The sequence below is a fragment of the Carettochelys insculpta genome, chromosome 12, assembly GCF_033958435.1.
Source record: "Carettochelys insculpta isolate YL-2023 chromosome 12, ASM3395843v1, whole genome shotgun sequence".
Classification (NCBI taxonomy): Eukaryota; Metazoa; Chordata; order Testudines; family Carettochelyidae; genus Carettochelys; species Carettochelys insculpta.
This window is the reverse complement of record NC_134148.1, coordinates 8,893,540-8,912,088: the sequence shown is the minus strand read 5'-3', so window position 1 is coordinate 8,912,088 and position 18,549 is coordinate 8,893,540. Positions and strand designations below refer to the sequence as shown.

The 18,549-nt window shown below is 47.7% G+C and overlaps 1 long non-coding RNA gene across 1 annotated transcript; it reads right to left on the bottom strand.

Annotated features, from left to right (window-relative positions):
• Window positions 1-7,718: 7,718 nt before the first annotated feature.
• Window positions 7,719-16,961, bottom strand: LOC142019898 (uncharacterized). The gene is made up of 3 exons (XR_012647219.1): window positions 16,826-16,961; window positions 10,234-10,423; window positions 7,719-8,237 (listed from the first exon to the last, which is right to left on the bottom strand). It is a non-coding gene; the product is annotated as an uncharacterized LOC142019898 (long non-coding RNA).
• Between the last annotated feature and the right edge of the window lie 1,588 nt (window positions 16,962-18,549).

Here is an 18,549-nt window from a genome sequence, read left to right as displayed (position 1 = left end):
ATTTCTGCACGTACACAAGAGCTTGGACTTTTCCTGACCTATTTGGCAATGGCAGGGAGGATGAGCTAAGCGGAATGCGTTAATGAACTGTTTGGAGTTGGGGCTCTTGCTCCCTGATACCTGTTCCTCCTTGCTGATAAGTTTTTCTCTCTGAAAATGATTTATGTTTCTCTAACTAATTGCCTCTGACATTGGACTTGTTTGTGTAAGGGTGTAAAATACTAGATTTAGCTGAATCAAGTAGCCTTGCTGGACCTGGTTTCACTGGTATCCAGTTTGGCTCATCTGTTGCCTTATTGAATTAAATACAGCTGAACGTTAGCCGCCTAAACACCGAGAAGTCTTTTGCTTCCAGAAGGAGAAATGGTTAGAGGAGCAATGTGAAAATAGAGAGGTATTATGGTGAATGCAAGACCAGGGAGGCGTATAAGACAATTAGGAATATTAATATGAAAAGACAACCAAAGCAGATGGTGATCAAAGATGAAAACGAAGAAGTGCTCATGAACAGGGAGAAGACTGTGCAGTGTTGGACAAGATATTGCACTGACCAAAGCACGGTTGGACCCAAGTGTCTCAGACTGATTGAAGAACTGAAAGAGATCTCCCCCGAGCATCAAAATCGAGACCAATATATAGAAGGAGGACGTAGAAAAAGCAGTGAAACAAGTGAAGAACAACAGGAGTCCTGGAAATAAGAGAAGGGGAGAGATGATCACATACAGCGGAGAAAGCGTCATACAGGAAATACACTGACTAATATAGCATGGAAAGAAGGGAAGGCATCTAAGGAATGGACAAGATCTGTGCTAGTGACAATACCCAAGAAAGGAAGTACATTGGAGTGTAAGAACTACAGAATGATTGCCCTAATGAGTCATCTAGGCAAGGGGCAGATGATGATACTGTTGAAACAAAAGACTTCTCTGTGTTTAGGCGGCTAACATTCAGCTTTATTGAATTCAGCAAGGCAACAGATGAGCCAAACTGGACAACAGTAAAAACAGGTCCAGCAAGACTGCTGGATGCAGCTAACTGTGATGGAGTGGGGGATACCTGTGTGTGTGTGTGTGTGTGTGGCTCACAGAGAGTGTGGGGCCCCTGCTGAGGGTAACCCTGACGACCAGGTAACACCTTTGTACTGCAGACAAAGGAGGAGGTGGAGCCTGAGGGGTTTGAATTGGAACTGGGAGTTGGAAGCAGTTAGTCTGGGCTGGGAGAGAGAGACAAAGGAGGGGGCTAGGCCCCAGCTCTGGGGGCCCCTCGGGGCCTCCTCTCCCCAACATGGATTGGACTGGCTGTCTCTGCCTGCTGTACTGACTCCTCTGTACGATGCTGAGTCCTGTCGGCTAATAAACCTGCTGTTCTCCTGCTAAGTGAGAGACTCTCCTTCCTGCGGACAGGGTGCAGAGCTTGGGGGACCCCAGAACCCCATCACACTGGTGTCAGGAGTGGGATGTTCTGCACCCCGAGGATGGAGCATCCAGCAGTAAGTGACCGGGGCCCTGGAAGAAGGGGGGCCTGCGAGACCCAGGTGTGCTGAAGGGCAGTGAGGTGCAGCTCCCCAAGGCGGAGGGGCCTGCGGCCGAACCCAAGCAACTGCGGTCGTGGTTCTCGAGAGGAGGTGCCACACCCGAGCAGGGGTTACTCCTGGGAATCTGTTGGAGTCGGTCCCAGAAGGTGGAGGGGCTGAGGGCCCAACCCCCAGAAAACAAGTGACCCACAAGGAGGCCGACGCTGAATGAGTTCTTCCCAAGACAGTGTGCTCATGGTCCTTGATAGCGGGTGTCACACTGAAGAAGGGGTTCCTCTGAGAGTCTGTTGGAGTCGGTCCCAGAGGGCAGAGGGGCCTACGGCCTAACCCCAGGGAGCTTGTGACCCACAAGGAGCCTGGCACACTGAAGGGATTCTTCCAGGAATCGTGGGGTGCAGAGGGCATCAGCCTGAGAGCCTGCAACCACGCTGAGCAACTCCGCTGTGAAGTGGCAGCACCTGGAAACTGAATCGAGATTAAAGAAGCTGGACAAGGCAGCGTGGATGTGCAGTGGCAGAGCTGAGGGTTAAGGAAAATCCTGCAGAGGTGAGCCCGGATCGGGGCAGGGAACCCTGGACTGCATGGAGCTCTGAACCGAGTGGCCTGCCACAGCTCAAGGAGGGAAGGAGCGATTCCAACCCATCATCTACTAGTGGCCAAGACAGACCTGCGAAGAGTTTTCCAGGCCTGGGCCGAGGAAGGTGCCTGTGTGTCTGTGCAGGAAAGCAGCTTGCCCACTGGGAATGGCAAGTTGTCTGTAAGAGAAGCTGCTTCACCTTCTGTGTGTGTGTGGAGACCAGCCGGGGGGCTGGGACAAAGGAGAAAGTGTCTCCCATTGTCTGTCTGTGTTGAACAGCAGCAGCAGCCTGGGGAGAGAGCAGAGCCTGCGTTTGGAAAAGGTGCCAATGAGGAAACTAGCCCATTGTCTGAGGAAGATTCCCCAGCCTGGGGTGGCTGGAGAAGGATCCACCAGAAAAGAGCATTCCAGGTGTGTCTCTAAATCCAGCCATGGGGGCTGGAGCAGAGGGAATGGCTCCGGGATGGGGCAGTGGTATCCCTGCTAAGGACACTGGTCCTTGGTGCAAGAAAAGTGCTTCTGCTTCTGGGGAAGTGAATCCTTTGCCTGAGCCGGCTCAAGATGGAGCCAAGATCCCAGAGCTGGATCTGAGGGCAGCTGAAGCCCAGATGGGAAGTGGGCCTACCTCTGTGTCTCTCAGGGGGGATGATGCTTTAAATTGGTCTAATCCAGTTAGTATCATCAGGGAATCCCAGAGACCAGATGATTCTGGTACTTGGTCTGTGCCTGATGCTGAGGTGTTACTGGGAGGGGTGAGAGGACTCTGTCCTACCAGAGTCATCCTCTCGCCAGGACACAAGAACAGACGGGCAATGGAGTTATGCTGAGTGATGAAGATAAAGGAGCTGGTAGCAGAAGGGAGGAAAGGGACCCTAACCTTCTGTCCGGTGGTACTGGCTGTCTGCCTGGAGGGGGATTACGTGGGAATCTGCCTGATGGGCCAGAAGTGATCCTGGGTGTAGGTGAAACCCAGTAGCTGGTTGTGGCTCAAGGGAGCAGTGCCCCTATGGAGCCAGACAGGGGTAAGTTGTTGTTTGGGGGAGCTCTTGAGGAAGAGAATTTCCCTGAAACTTTTCCTGACCCGTCTGTGGGGACTGCAGAAAATGGGAGTGAGGTGAAGGAGAATGAACAGGAAAGGTGCATGTCTGTAAGAGCCAGAGCAGCCCTTTGCCTGGGGAGAAGTTTGTTTCAGCTCCTGATGGCCAGGACCTGCCTGAGTGTGAAACCACTGGCTGTGCTCTGGAAGGGTCCAAAGCAGGCAGGGTAAAAGTTTCTCAGGAATTGGAAGCTGGTGCAAGTAAAGTGAAAACTATCAGGTAGTGTGAGCAGCCCTGTGAGAACCAAGTAAAACAGCTGCACAGTCAGTCTCTGTAGGATGCAGGAGAGGTTCAGCAATTCCCCATCTCCAGATGCTAGAAACACTTATATTCTCACACTGGACTCCAATTCTGATTCCACTGGGAGGCAGAAGTTGGAGGTAAAAGGACAAAGGAGCTGTGGGCCTGGTGGGCCAGTAAGGGATAAACAGGGATTCCTCCATGTGGATTCTGCGTCTGGGACTCACAAAACAACTCTCAGAAAGCAGTTTGGTTTGCAAATTTCCAGGCTGGCTGGGAGGGGGCGTCTCCCTGAGATCATCAATGGCCCAGCTCTTGTTAGAAGGGAGGGCACAACCAGAGAGATCAAATTTCCACCCCAGGGGGCAAGAGAGAAGATTAGAACTTGATGGTGCAAAGAAAGGCCTCAGCCATTAATCCCCAAAATACCAGATTCTCAAGGATGTTGCACAAAGGTTGTGGTCTACCAAAGAGCAACGTAAATGTGCAGTTGCAATGGGGTTGTTCTGTTACTCACGCTGACTGCTGTAACCAAGGGGTGCTGCTACCAAAAGCTGTAGAATTGTACCATGTACTGAATGTTTGGAAAGAGCCATTTGACATGATGACATTGATGTAGAAGCATGAGTTGTATGTTGAAGGAGTCTGTAACTCTGAAATGTCACCATTGTTCCCTGTAACTAGTCTTGCAACCTCTCACATGAGGAGGAACATTCCAAACCTATTGTGTGGCATGGAAGGGGAAACTGAGGCACACAACCATTTTGGTGGTCTGGCTAAATGCCAAGGGTGGAAGCATTTGTACCTTCCTTTACTGGACTGTAACTGAATTCCAAACATTGGCTGAAGCAGCTGTATGGACTGGTGGTCAGACAGGGCAGGGCCCAGACTAGAAAAGAACTATTTGATCTGTTGGTGCTGCAGCATCTGTATGGGCTCTGCCCGCCCGACTTGAGAACGTGGCTGATGGACCAGAGACAGAAGCAGGGAGACCAACCAACCTGAGGGAACTAAAGGGACTTGCCTGGCTGCATCACATGAAAAGGGCCAATACCAGCCTCCTGAGTTGGAGCCTCTCCCAGCAGGATTATGACATGGAGGTGGTGCACATCAAGGGGAGCACTGAGGGTGCAGCCGATGCCCAATCACGAGGGGAGGGCCCCAAACTTCCCCAGGTCACTGGCTGAGTGACCCCGCTCAGTTCGGTCTGGAAGGGGGGAGAGATGTGATGGAGTGGGGGATACCTGTGTGTGTGGCTCACAGAGAGTGTGGGGCCCCTGCTGAGGGTAACCCTGACGACCAGGTAACACCTTTGTACTGCAGACAAAGGAGGAGGTGGAGCCTGAGGGGTTTGAATTGGAACTGGGAGTTGGAAGCAGTTAGTCTGGGCTGGGAGAGAGAGACAAAGGAGGGGGCTAGGCCCCAGCTCTGGGGGCCCCTCGGGGCCTCCTCTCCCCAACATGGATTGGACTGGCTGTCTCTGCCTGCTGTACTGACTCCTCTGTACGATGCTGAGTCCTGTCGGCTAATAAACCCGCTGTTCTCCTGCTAAGTGAGAGACTCTCCTTCCTGCGGACAGGGTGCAGAGCTTGGGGGACCCCAGAACCCCATCATACTAACTCTAGTATTTTATACCCTTACACAAACAAGTCCAGAGCCAGAAGCAATTAGAGAAACATCAATCATTTTGAATAGTAACAGAGAGGGAGCTGTGCTAGTCTATATACTATCAAAACAAAAAAGCAGTCAAGTAGCACTTTAAAGACTAACAAAATAATTTATTAGGTGAGCTTTCATGGGACAGCCCACGATGGTCTGAAGAAAATGGTCTGAAGAAGTGGGTCTGTCCCATGAAAGCTCACCTAATAAATTATTTTGTTAGTCTTTAAAGTGCTACTTGACTGCTTTTTTGTATCAACAGTTTTCTCTCTGAAAATGATTATCAGCAAGGAGGAACAGGTACTAGAGAGTAAGAGCCCCAAATTCAAACAATTCATTAACGAATTCCACTTAGCTCATCCTCCCTGCCATTCCCAAATAGGTGAGGAAAAGTTCAAGCTCTTGTGTACGTGCAGAAATAAGAAACAAGAAATGGCTTCTATATAAGATGGCTTCAACAACTCCCCCTTTTAGCCTTAAAAAGGCTAACTCAGAAGCCATATTATGGATACAATTTCATTAAAGCATTCGCATACACATCTTGGTCTTTGTTCATCGTGTCTGAAAATCATTAGCTCCACTTCCCTGTTGGTAAGGGCCTGTTCTGTAATTTTTCAGAGCACAGGAAAGATAACATTTGATTAACAAGAAACAGAAATAAACACAAAAGAATATAGTCAAATACTTAATGCTGTTCCTTGCAAAAGCCAAGTTTCCACATATCCAACCCAACCTCCCAACCAACCCCATAGGGTCCAATTTTCTTTCTGCTCTTTTCAATTTCTGAGGCATCTTCCTCTGCTTCCTTGCTGGTGTCTGTAATATACACACAGCATTCCTTTCCCACCATGGCACAAACCCCATTCTGGACAATGCTTATCATGCACCTGCTTTTCCCCACCTGGGCTCCTGGGCCATTGCACATACAACACAATTCTTCAACTGAGGTTACGGCTAGATCAACATATCCTAGGCCACTAAACCCTTTATCATACCATGTGCCATTTATCTGAGTGTTATTAGTGGGACTGGAATCATTGGGACACCTGCTTAATGTACAGGGCTGTGAGCACATATCCAACAATTTGTGGCATTAAATTATTGGGAAACTTGGTTCATTAAAAGCGTAAACATGTTCGAGCCATATAGGTTATAACTACTAGGTATTTAAAAACAGGATTAACATAAGTTCAGCAAGATTTGTTTGGCCAGTCTCATTCAGGCTGTTCTTCAGGACTTTGTAGCTTTCTTCACCTATTGCTGGCAGGTTTCCTGGGCCACAGCTGGTACCATAGTCTTGCTCCCTCAGGTTCATCTGCTTCTGGGTGTGGATTGCTGGTACCAGGCCTGCACTGATCCCATTCTACTTCTGGACCTGGGTTGCTGATACCAGGTCTGTGGAGCTCCTCCTCTGGACCCGCCTCTATAGGAGCTGGAACTGGTTTGCAGTGGGAGGCGTGAATCCAAGTGGGCAATCTCTTGCACTTCACAGTGGTATGGGTGGTCAAAAGGACTTGGTAGGGAGCCTTCCACCTTGGTTCCAAGGCAGTCTTTCACTGGTGGATCTTCACCCAGATCCAATCTCCTGGTTGTAGCTTATGGCATGGCTCAGTTGGGGCCTCCTGGAAAGCTTCGTTGACCTGTGAATGATAGGACTGCACCCACTTCATAAGTTCCTGACAATACTTAACTATGCTTCCTTTGACAAGTGTGGTATCAACATGGTCAATTTCCGGGCTACTCAGCAGTCTCATGGGCTGGCCACGTACAATCTCATAGGGACCAAGTCCGGTTTTTCGGTTAGGAGGGGCTTTCATCCTCATTTGAGCAATCAGGAGAGCTTCTGTCCAAGTTAAACCAGAGTCCTTGCATATTTTAGCGAGTTTATGCTTTAAAATGCCGTTTTGTCTCTTTACTGATCCCGCACTCTCTGGGTGTTGTGGGCAAGGTAGCAGCTGTCAGAGTACTACTTTGCCAAGCTTTGAATAATTTGTCCAGTGAAGTGCATACCTCTATCACTGGAGATCGTGAGAGGTATTCCCCAGGATGGGATATAATGATTTAAAAGTCTTTTTGCCAATGTAATGGCATCAGCTTTCCTGCATGGATAAGCTTCTACCCATCCCGAGAACAAACAACCAACCAGCACATATTCAAAAGACTGACATTTGGGCAGTTGAAACAAGTCCATTTGTAAATTCAGGAACGGTCCTAAAGGCGGAGGTCTGGTTGTCAGAACTGTCTTTATAAGTTTGCCCACGTTGTGGGCTTGGCAGACAGGGCAAGCCAGACAGTAGTCTAGGGCCACTTGGAAGAATTTGGGAGCAAACAAATTTTGTTTGAAAAGCAGTAATCATCCCCCCTTTTCTTACACAAGCCACACTGTGGTGCACGCAAGCAAGATAAGGGAGAAGGACGTTGGGCACAACCAGGTGGCCACGCGGGGAACGCCAAAGGTGGTCAGGATGCAAAAGGCATCCATCCAGTCTCCAGGTGGCCTTTTTCAAATCTAGGGCCTGATTTTGAAATAGTGCAATATCAACAAGAGTTGCAATAGGAGAGTGGGAGTCTGTAAAAATAGGAAATAGTGAAGTGGCCTGAGAGGGGAAAGGGCTTCAGCCTTAGCTGTTGAGTTAGCCAAGGAATTTCCATGTGTAACTTCCTCGTGAGCAGCCTGATGAGCAGAACACTTAGTAACTGCAACAGCACATGATAACTGCAAGGTGTTTAATAAGACAGCAACATACAGACCAATTTTTTTAATTTGTGAGCCCATGTGTGTTTTGATGTTTACTTACCAATATAGACAACTTAACAATGCTATTAAAAGATAAGCACAAACAAAATACAAAACCACACTCTCCATTTTGAAAGGGGATTCATGATGTCTTAGGTTGTTCTTCAGTAAATACTAGTTCTTCTTCGAGTGGTCCCCATGGGTGCTCCATATTAGGTGTCGGGCTCGCCCCGGCACTGCAGATCAGAGATTTCCAGCTGTATCTAGTCGGGTCGTGCATGCGCTGATGTGCATTGGTCCTTCGCACACTTTTGGTCACATGCGCGATCCGGTCCACACCAGTTCCTCTCAACCGCCAACAGCTGCAGACGGAATCCGCTCTGGCTGCAATGCCTGAGACAGATAAACTAGTTATAATATAGTTACTAGTTTCTTTCTCATTTTCTGAGACTGTTAATGTTTGGTTCTTGTATATAGTTTAAAAGAAAAGAAAAGAAAAGAAGAGGGGGAGAGGGAGGAGGCGGCCGCCTCTGGCGGTCCGCTATCTTAGAGACTGTAAACATTATCCGCTTCCTTAGCTATTAGTAGCCGTTAAGTGCCTTACTTAACATTGAAAGGACTTAAGTACCTTGAAAGACATGTCTTCGCCAGGGTTTAAGAAATGTGAATTGTGCCATGAGGCCATGCCTGCCTCTGATGGCCATAGTAAATGCATTCGTTGCTTAGGAGAGGCCCATGTCACCCAGAAGTGTTCTCACTGCTCTAAACTAATGGCCAGAGCAAGGAAGGACAGGGAGATGAGATTATAAATTATCTTGTTTGACAAGGCCCTCCAGCCTGAACTGTCGGAGATGCCCCAAAAGGAAGGGCCCTCAGGGCTGCATAAGAGAGAGGCAACCTCTTTAACCTCCTCTATGCATAAGAAAAAGAAGGTATCCCCAACTCAATCCTTGCCAGTGGTATCTGTGAGCAGGACGAGCGAGGCACAGGGCTGTGAACCACTGGCTGTTCAAAGCAGCGAGAAGGCCACACAACATAAAGCAGTGCCTGGGGCTCCAACCAGTAAACAGTTGGCACCGAGAACCCTGCAGGCGCCGACATGGCAGGCGCCGTAAGCTATGGCATCGAGTCTCATGGCACCGAGAGCACTGGAACCGGAGACCCTGGCATGGGGCCCAATGGTGCTGGAGACCGCTACGCTTATGGAACCGCATGTAGTGGCACCGGGCGCGACACCAACAGCCGCACCGAGGTCCCAGGTACCAGAGATGGCAGCACTGACTATACAGCCACACAGGCTGGGCAAGGCAAGGCAAGATCCAAGACCCGGCACCATAGCCCATCCCCTGACATTCTCAGGGTGCCACTTTCTCCCAGCTCTCCTCCTGAGATGGGTATGCCAGAACAAGCGGCAACCCCACCAGCCTTCCTGAGACCTCCATCTCCATTTCTTCAATCACTGTCTCCCTGGCTCAGACATCCTTCACTGGTCTCCCTAACGGAACCGCATGAGCGCTTCTATAGAGCATCCATGCCAATCTCAACATCATAAAGGCGATCACGCTCCTCTCAGCACTATGCATGCAGACACCGATCATGGTCTAGATCTCCGTCACTGGGACCCTGCCCCTACTGCTACGGCCACTCGTTTCATGGTGAACATCATCAGCACCGGGGCTCAAGATCGAGGGACAGATCCCCGCCTCAACCTTCAGTGCATGGCTATATCTCCTCCCTCCCTTCAAAAAGAGCACATGCCTCTCCAGTGGGGATGGGTCCAGAGTCGTTAGACCTCCCTCTAGCATCCTCAAGGGAACGGACATAGGAGGTGTCTGAGGAACCAGAGGAGGTTTATCGCAGTGATGCTTCCTCGTCCTCCCCAGATGATGCAGTTGTTCCTGGGGATATATCTCCCGCAGACGAACTCAAGCAATTTCAAGAACTTTTTAAGAGGGTGGTGCACACTCAGGACATACAGATTGCAGGAGTGCAGGAGAAACACCATAAACTCCTCGAGAACCTAAGACCCCCCCGCATAATTTAAAATAGCCATCCCACTAGATGAAGCCATTATGGAAGCTGCCACAAATATATGGCAGACCCCAGCCTCTATTCCACTTACAAACAAAAGGTCGGACAAGAAGTACTTTGTACCATCCAGGGGTATGGAATTTCTGTTCAACCACCCCCAACCAAATTCCCTAGTAGTTGAATCTTTGCAGCACAGATCAAAGGCACCACAATATAAGTCTGTGGGGTCCAACAAGGATGCAAGAAAACTGGACTTACTCGGGAGGAAGGTATACTCCTCCTCCACATTATTACTGCGCATGGCCAACTACGCCGCCCACCTGTCAAATTATAACTTAGACAATTACACTAGACTTACCTCTCTTATGGACTTCCTCCCGAATGATAAGAAACCGATCTTGAAGGCAATAGTCCAGAAGGGCTATGCAGCTTCACACACAGGTTTCCAGATTGCCTTGGATGTAGCGGACACAGCAGTGCACTCCACAGCCACAGCAGTGGTGATGCGTAGAGAGTTGTGGCTCCAAACATCTGGCATCCCCAAGGATCTGCAAACGAAAATCACAGATCTTCCGTTTGACAAGGAAAAACTATTTGCTGACTCCACCAATTCAGTCCTATATTCAAGCAAGGACTCGAGGACCACACTCAGGACACTGGGGATGTACACCCCTCCCTCTAGGAGGAAGAGAGTCTACCCTCAACAAAGACGTTACACCTACCAACCCCAGCACTCGCAATATCAGCGGGTTTATGATCAGGGACACCACCAACAAAAACAGCAGAGGACATCCAGGCGACGTCCCCAACAAGGACGTACATCATCGGGGCAAACCCCAAGACAGCAAGTTTGACGGTTATGTCGAGGACTGCGATACCAAGAACATCCCTCACTGCCAATCACAGCATATTTTCCACCACCGGCTCAGACCGTTTTATCGACAATGGGAAAGCATTACGACGGACAAGTGGGTGTTGGAAATTATAGCCAAGGGATATACCATCCCTTTCCGATCCCTACCACCACCAAAACCCCCTACCTAGTCCCTCCCCAGGGACCCCTCTCACGAGATGAGGTTAAAGCAAGAGGTAGACCACCTCATATTTATAGGGGCAGTGGAGAGAGTCCCGGACAAATTCCAAGGGAAAGGTTTCTACTCCTGATACTTTCTAACAGAGAAAAAAACAGGAGGCTGGAAGCCAGTCCTGGACCTACGGGCTCTCAACCACTATTTGCGCAAACAGTGCTTCAAGATGACTACAATCACCTCCATAGTCATGGCACTGGATGATGGGGATTGGTTTGCAGCCCTTGACTTACAAGATGCGTATTTCCATACAACAATCCATCCGGCACACAGACGCTTTCTTTGCTTTAAAGTGGACGTGGAGCACTTCCAAGACAGGGTCCTCCCATTTGGTCTATCTTCAGCACCTAGAGTCTTTACCAAAACGCCTGCAGTAGTGTCAGCTTACCTACACCAGCAGGGCGTGTTCATTTTCCCATACCTGGATGACTGCCTTCTGAAAGGTGTCTCAAGGGCAGATGTCCTGCGCATGATAGACATCATGACAAGGACATTTCTCTTGCTGGGCCTAGTCATCAATTTCCAGAAATTGACGATGGAGCCCACACAAAACATAGAGTTCATAGGGGCACCGCCTAGACTCTACTACGTCAAGAATATATCTGCCCGATGCCCGTTTTTGCGCTATCAGATCCTTAGTGCAGGTGATGTACAGCCCCACGGTGCCAATCCTAACTTGCTTACACCTCCTGGGGCACATGGCTGCCACCACGTTCGTGGCGCAGAATGCCAGACTACCTATGCGAGGCCTACAGCACTGATTGGCGACTGTATACAGGCCAATGATTCATACTATTCACAAAAAGGTATCACTCACAATAGAGGTGTGAAAGTTTCTGGCATGGTGGGCAGACCCCAAGAACTTGCTATTAGGGGTGCCATTCCACCAACCGCAAATCATGGTTTTTCTCACAACGGATGCGTCCCAGGTAGGATGGGGAGCACACATGGGCAACAAAGTGACACAGGGGCAATGGTTCCCCACAGAGATGGCGATACACATAAACGTGCTAGAACTCAGAGTAGCGTTCAATGCATGCAGGCGCTTCTGCAAATACCTGCGGGACAAGGTAGTCGGAGTCAATACCAACAACACCTCCACAATGTTATATATCAATCGCCAAGGAAGAGCCAGATCTCATGCGTTATGTGCCGAGGCGGTCCGACTATGGAATTGGTGAATTGCAAACAACATAACGCTAAAAGCCTCATACCTGCTGGGCGTCTACAACGTGAGAGAGGACCAACTAAGCAGGCACTTTGCTCTCATGCACAAGTGGCAAATCTGCTCCGATCTACTCCGCAACATATTCCACAGGTGGGGGTTTCCCCAGATCGACTTGTTTGCCACCTAAACCAACAAGAAATGCCTGCAATACTGCTCCAGAATGGGCATTGGGCAAGGTTCACGGGGGGACACCTTCATGCTCTCATGGAAGGGCCCACTGCTGTATACATTCCCTCCCACAAGGCTCATTCACAAGGTCCTAGAAAAAGTGAGGAGGGAGAAGGTGCACATAATACTCATAGCCCCAACATGGGATCGACAGCACTGGTTTCCTTTGCTGCCATGCATGTCATGCCACCCACCACTCCCCCTCCTAATAGTACCAGACCTTCACAAAGAATCAGGGGTCCATAGCGTACCCCCATCCTCGAATGCTCCGCCTGAAAGCATGGCTAATCCATAGCTCAGCACCTTAGAGAGAACATGCTCAGAAGGAGTAAACGAGGTCCTGGAATGCAGTCGATGGGCCTCCACCAGGAAGGCTTATGCGCACAAATGGAAATCTTTTACATGCTGGTGTTTGTCCAAGCAATTGACTCCTCTGGACATCTCCATTCCCACAATCCTAGAGTACTTACTGGAACTGAAATGAAGCGGGCTTACTTTATCGTCATTAAAGGTCCATCTTCCGGCTATATCAGCATTCCGACACATGGAGGAGGGGTCAATTGTATTTGCCCATCCCATTACCACACGGTTTCTAAAGGGGCTCACAAATCTATACCCCCCGCAGAAACCACTATCGCCTTCATGGAGCTTGGACCTGGTCCTTGATACACTGTCTAGACCACCCTGCGAACCACTGGTCACTGCACCCCTCTGGCTACTTACCATAAAGGCAACTTTTCTTCTCGCAATTACATCAGCCCACAGGGTAAGCGAGCTGGCAGTGATAATGGCAACGCCACCCTATACAATTTTTTGAAGGAGGCGGTGGTTTTACGATTACACCCGGCCTTCCTTCCAAAGATTGCCTCAGAGTTCCACATTAATGAGCCAATAGTTCTACCTTCATTTTACCCAAAGCCGCAGACCTCGAGTAACGAAATGCGGCTGCATTCACTCGATGTGAGAAGGGCGTTAGCCTTTTACATAGACACAACTAAGCCCTTCTGGAAAACAGACAGACTCCTGGTGTCTACTGCACCCAGATCAAAAGGGGAAGGCCTCTCATCACAAAGAATTTCAAATAACATCATATCCTGCATAAAAATGTGCTACGAGCTCCATAAGATCCCTCTGCTAGTTCTGCCCAGGGCTCACTCCACTAAAGCAATGGCGATGTCGACAGCCTTCTTCAAAGGAGTCACATTAAAGGACACCTGTACAGTGGCGACATGGTCATCCTATGACACCTTCACCAAGCACTATGCGATGCACCGGGTATTGGGTAAGGATACATGTCTATTAACAGCAGTCCTTTCAAGGGGAAGCTGCACATAAATCTGGTACCCACCTCCATTTTTGGGATCACTGCTGGGTAGTCACCTAATGTTGAGCACCCACGGGGACCACTCGAAGAAGAAAGAAATTACTCACTTGTGTAGTAACAATGGTTCTTCGAGATGTGTCCCCGTGGGTGCTCCACTACCCACCCGTTCCTCCCCGCTTCAGAGTTCTGCTTTGTGTCTTTCAGGAGCATCCGGGGCAGTTGACTGAGGAACTGGTGTGGACCGGATTGTGCATGTGACCGAACGCGCGAAGGGCCGACGCACATCGGCGCATGCGCGACCCAACGAGATACAGCTGGAAATCTCCGATCTGCAGGTGAGCCTGACATCTAATGTAGAGCATCCACGGGGACCGCCTAATGTGGAGCACCCACAGGGACACATTTCGAAGAACCATCGTTACTACACAAGTGAGTAACTTCTCTTTTTCTGTGTTTCTGAAAGACAAAAGAATGCTTTTCTACCCGCCTTTGTAGGTGGCAGATTACATCTTAAAATACTCCATTTACAAATATGCTTAGTTCTTTTTAAACTCTGCAAGGTACTTACTCTGAATTTTCTCCAGACGCTTCAGAGTTAGTGACTTACTCCTTCCCTCTAATCACATACTTGCTCCCTCAAAAATGCAAACTTTTATTAGTTCAGATTTCACCATTTGAAGGTGTTGTTATAGAGCTCTGACTTTCTCTGACTTTTATTACTTCCCTTATTCCTGCTAATATGTTCTCAGGGCTCTCAGACTGTAGCTTTCTTTATTTATTGCTTACCTGTGTGAGCCCAATCCTGTTTTCATAGTTGAAACATTTTTCTTTATGGACACAGGCTTTAACTTATTGATAATACAGCAAGGAGTGTGGGCTCCTTGACTACCCCCCTCCAACATTTTGTCATGAGGAATGTTTTTAATTACCATTTTGAACATTGCTTAAAGACTTTCCCTTTATTAAAAGACAATCATATACATTGTACCTTATTACAGGGTCATGTTAAGTGCATACATTTTTTTTCTTTAAAACACCCGTTGCACTACTCTAACTAATTTTACACTGCTATACACAGCTTACATTCCCTTTTATACATTTGAGGCAGTTAAATCCCAATAGAAACCCTTTATCTTCTTTTAGCAAGTTTTATGGAATTATGGAGATTTAAATTTGATTATTTCTTCGGAACTGGCCCAATTTGGGCTACTGAAGGGGCTCTGGGGTCTTAATGAGGACCCCTTCCTTTAGTAAATCTTAGATTGACTTTAAACCTGAGGGCTGTTGGCAGATCAGTATTAAACCCTTCTCCTAACTCCAGGATCCCCGTGGTCCTGCTGGGTATAACCCTTAGCAGGAGATTTCAAGTACATCTCACCCATTATTTCTATATATTGATGTTACCTCTATAATTTACTTAACTTTACAACAGAAGAGAAAATTTAACTCTATGAGCTTATTTAGGTTTTACACAACTTCTGTTCTCTGATATTGGAAGGTATCCACATCGGAAGGCGTCCCCTCCGTATGGATACACTAGCAAGACAGACAAAGAGACAGACAGACAAAATTACCCCAGACCAGTCAAAAGCAAAGAAGCTGCAAACACAAAAGGATGAGGAGTGCAGATTAGTACAGATTCTAATTGCCAGACACTTGACAGTACAAAACCAAAACAGCTCTTTGTTGCTGCAAGGGCAAGTTATCAGATTCTGACACAAACACGTGTTAGCAAGACAATTAATTTAAACAAAACTCCATGACATATATACATAAACACTTACATGACTACACTCTGTACCACAAAGAGTTAAGGAGCTGGGAAAAAGAACTAACAGTTGGGCAGTTACTTCAAGGTCTTACAGTCTGGGCTTTTGTCCAGAAGCTGTTTCTTACAGCCCAGATGCAACTGCCCTGATATTTCTTACTCCCCTAAGTTGTGTTTGATCCCATCCTCCTGCTGTGACTGCTGCAACCTGACAGGTTGCAAAGTTTAACTTCTGCTTAAGCTGTTTAATAATGGATTTGCAGCGATTATGACTTGAAGGGGCTCTACCTTGTTTTAGTGTTAGTTTCTTTACCATGCCCTGTAGGACCTGGTTTTAAATTTGAAGGGTCAGACTGATCAGTCTTATTTTGTTGCTTCAATTCCTTTACCTGCAACATCAGTTTATTAGTGCAGTCCTTAAGACTCCTTGCCCGGGATTCATTTAAGCGCTCGGATGTTTTCTCTTATTAGTTTCTTCATACCAGTCAAAATATACATTTCATTAAGGTTTGAGAAATTTTGCTACCTTTTGATTCTAATGCCCTCCAGAGAGAAATATTTTTTTCTAAGTCAAATGTACCCTTTAGAGGAAATTGCTTCAAAGGATCATGTCTGGTATACCAATTCCATTTCTCTAAAAACTTGCAAGTATTTTCTCCATAATAAGCATACATAAAAAAAGCTGGACTGCCTTTAGAGGATACTGGAATTCCTAGCCACATGATTTATTTTCTCCCTGTGAGTCACCAATCCGGAGTTCACCTGGCTCACAGGGCACAAGGCACTGAACCGAAGGTCACCTGGCTCGCAAGATCTCTCCCTGCGAGGCACCAAACCAGAGTTCACCTGGCTCACAGGGTGCGAGGCACTGAACCAAAGTTCACCTGGCTCGCAAGAGCTCTCCTTCCCTCCCTTTTTGCGAGGCACTGGACCAAAGTCCACCTGGCTCACAGGGGCTCCCGGCACCCGCTCCAGCCTGTCAGGACACTTCATCCTGGTGCCTCGAAATGGCCTGGCAGGATTTGAGTCTGCCCGGGCTTGGGGATGTCCTTAAAGGTTAGTCTTACTTCCAAAAAGAAAGAGACGGAGACAATAAAACTTTCCATAGTTCTGTGTGCCGAAAGAGAGTAATGGCAGCACACCGGTTTTTAGTGTCCGAACACAGAAGATCCAGCGCATGGCTGTCTCACTAGAGATACCGGTGTGCCCTTTGGGAACTGTGACAGGCCTAACAGACAAAGACAGACAGACATAAACAAACAATGTTCACCAATCCACAAAGGTGGAACCTGTAGCTCCCCTTACCCTGACAGCTAGCCACCACTCCAGTCCCAAGCCCCTAATAGGAGATTTCTTAACAGGTGTCCCCCTTACCTTCTATTGTGCGACATGGAGAGGCTTGGAAGTGGGGTTGGTCCCTCCGTCTGGGCAAGTGGCGCGTTGGGATCTCGGTGGAACCTCCAGATTGTTGAAGCAAAGGACTTCTCTGTGTTTAGGCGGCTAACGTTCAGCTTTATTGAACTCAATATGGCAACAGATGAGCCAAACTGGACACCCGTAAAACCAGGTCCAGCAAGGCTGCTTGATGCAGCTAACTCTAGTATTTTACACCCTTACACAAACAAGTCCAGAGCCACAAGCAATTAGTTAGAGAAACCTCAATCATTTTCAGAGAGAAAACTGTTATCAGCAAGAAGGAACAGGTACTAGGGAGTCAGAGCCCCAAATCCAAACAGTTCAATAATGCATTCCACTTAGCTCATCCTCCCTGCCATTCCCAAATAGGTGAGGAAAAGTTCAAGCTCTTGTGTATGTGCAGAAACAAGAAATGGCTTCTGTATAAGATGGTTTCGACAATACTGACTGAGAGACTAAGATCGCAAATGGAAGAACACATAAGCAGATGAGCAAGCGGGGTTCAGAAGAGACAGAAGTACCATACAGCAGATATTGGCATTAAGACTGATAGCAGAAAAAGCTTGACAAAAGAACAAGAACATATACACTTGCTTCGTCGATTTTCAAAAGGCATTAGACAGTCTAGATCAGAAAGTGACTTGGGCAGTGTTGGTGTCATATGGAGTAAAGAGCAGACTGATACAGTTGTTGAAGAATATCAATGACAATGTGGAGGCTGCAGTGAGAACATGCAGGGAGTTGGGAAGTTGATTTGAAACAAGCAGAGGTACGAGACAAGGAGATCCAATATCACTAAGTATCTTCATTGCACATCTGGAGAGAGTGATGGACAAGATCAAGGAAGAGGCAGAAGGGGTATCTGTGCATGGGAAAAGAATGAACAACTTAAGATTCGCAGACAATATAGTTATTGAGGAAGACGAAGAGAAGCTAGCGAAAATGGTGGAGGCGTTAAACAAAGAAAGGAAGCGGTACTGCCTGATTAAGAACATCGATAAAACAAAAACAATGGTATTTGGAGATGAGAAAATAGGAAGATTAGTATTGATGGTATTGAACTAGAAAATGTACAGAAGTTCACATATCTGGGGAGCAGCATAACATGATCTAGACTGTAAGAAGGAAATAGCAACTAGAACAGCGAAAACGAGCAAGTTTGAAGGTGATGGACAAGATCTGGAAAAGTAAAGCAACTAGCTTAAGAACGAAGCTCAGCATCTTGAAAACGTGTATTCAGCAGCCTGTTGTATGGATGTGAGACATGGGTGATAAAGATTTTAAAAGAATACTGGAATTTGAAAGGGGTTGTTATAGAAAGATTCTGAGAATAGGATGGATGCAGAAGGTCACCAATGAGGAATTATACAACCAAAAGAGAATCTGCAGCAGGTTATAAAACGAAAGCTACAACTATTTGCGCATATTTGCAGAATGAACCATGAATGAAAAATCAAGACCCTAGTATTCCGCATGATGGACGGTTCAAATATGAGAGGCAGACTCCACTGAGAATGGGTAGATACAGTAGATTGCTGCAGAGCTAGTCTACAAAAACTAAGCCACTGTGCACTGGACGGGGAAAGATGGAAGGAAATAGTCAGCCACATCAGACACCAACGAGCGCTGAGCCCACGCTTCCTGATGACGTTGATTTTATACAGGGAAAATGATCACCCTCC